At 41.8% G+C, this 1,824-nt stretch overlaps 1 non-coding gene across 1 annotated transcript; it reads right to left on the bottom strand.

Moving 5' to 3' along the window:
* Positions 1-1,461: 1,461 nt before the first annotated feature.
* LOC115065239 lies at positions 1,462-1,596 on the bottom strand. The gene has a single exon (XR_003845036.1). It is a non-coding gene; the product is annotated as a small nucleolar RNA SNORA70 (small nucleolar RNA).
* Positions 1,597-1,824: the final 228 nt, after the last annotated feature.

Here is a 1,824-nt window from a genome sequence, read left to right as displayed (position 1 = left end):
ACTGACTGAATCAAATGGGCCCTAAAAAAAAGGGGGTGGGGAAACAAACAGGTTTGACTCACCAGTCTTTTTTTTTTTTTTTTTAAGATTTATTTATTTACTTATTTCATGTATGTGGGTACACTGTCACTGTCTTCAGACAGACCAGAAGAGGGCATTGGATCCCATTACAGACGGTTGTGAGCCACCATGTGGTTGCTGGGATTTGAACTCAGGACCTCTAGGAAGAGCAGTCAGTGCTCTTAACCACTGAGCCATTTCTCCAACCCCCTCACCAGTCCTTTTAAGAATTAATTCTATACTAGATTCCAGAAATCTAACCTGCTCCTACATCTCTCCCCTCCCTCCCTCCCTCCCTCCTCCCTTCTCCCCCTAGTATTTCTTTTATCATTCTTTCCAATCAGATCAAATAACCCAATCAGAAAGAAACTGAATTTAAGCATGCAGAGAACTCTGCCTCTGTTTGCTCAGCAGGGTTTATATTGCTCCTGGGTTTAAATTTGATTTTGTTGAAATAAATTGCACGTACATGAATGTTTACACATGCACACTTATTAATTTACAAACGTCTGAGAATCTAAACTAAAAGAAAAGCTTATATAAATAGGGGCCTATTTACTTCCAAAACCGAATATTTTTATAGAATTATGGTGATACTAAAAATAGCACTTATACTACTTTTATATTGTTGAAATCCTTCAACAACACTGCTTTTAATTTTTAAATTTTTCAGTCAGGACGGAGGATTGATTCATCAATACGATAGGCTAGAGGAGGACACAGAATTAGGCATAGTGGAGGACTTCAGAAGCACAGGGCTTACCATTGGAGGGGACCGTGTTCCAGGAATAGATTTGATCCAGTTCCATTCAGGACGAGGAGTTTCACGGTGTCTTAGTGTTCTACCAAGACAACCCTTATAAAAGGAACCATTTATCTATTATCATCATGACAGGGTCATGGCAGCAGGCATGGCAGGCATGCTACTGGAGAAGGAGCTGAGAGCTTCACCCGGAAGGAAAAAAACAAATAAGCACACAAAAACACTGGGCCAGGTGTGGGCTCTTGAGAACCCCAAAGCCCACTCCCAGTGACAGATTTCCACCACACATCCTAACTCTTCTAATGCTATGAAAGAATTCTTATCCCTAGAGACTAAACATTTGAATAAACGAGCCTATTGCGGCCATTCTTATTAAACCACCACACTTGGCTACCACATCTTCAAAGTTATGAGCATTATACTAGGTGAAGCCTATCCCTTTGCAATGGGATTCAGTCAACTGGGGGATTTAAAACTGAGCCAGTGCAAAGCCCTTATCATGCACTCTTTGTTGTGACTGGCCCTGATGACCTGGCCAGTATAAACCCTGGCCACTGTGTCTTCCAAAGGCACCCCACCTACCTGTCTGGACCCTAGAATGGGGAAAGTGTGAGATCAGAGGCATGAGCATCCACCTGAAATGTTCTTCTGGGTGATTTAGGGGAACCCATACAAGTAACTGGCTGCGTGCATTCCCAAGCGGTCTGCTGCCTGCATCCATTGCACACCAGGTCCCCTGAGAAAAACAACCTGATTAGCTTACCTGGCTACAAAGGAACACTGCCTTTTAATAGTTAATTGATAATTTGATTCTAGATTACAATGGAACTTTCATAACACTAAAACAAATTGCCTTGCATTACAGTCACCAATCTTTTATAAATACCCTACAACCACCAACTCTACAGCCCCTGTAGTTCCACCTTCTCCAGGATGTTATGGAAATGGTCATTCCTTATATAGTCTTTCAGACTAAGGGTGTATGTGGCACTTTTTAAAAC

This window comes from Mus pahari, chromosome 13 (genome assembly GCF_900095145.1).
Source record: "Mus pahari chromosome 13, PAHARI_EIJ_v1.1, whole genome shotgun sequence".
NCBI classification, from domain to species: domain Eukaryota; kingdom Metazoa; phylum Chordata; class Mammalia; order Rodentia; family Muridae; genus Mus; species Mus pahari.
The sequence above is the reverse complement of the archived record's forward strand: the minus strand, read 5'-3'. Positions and strand labels throughout refer to the sequence as shown.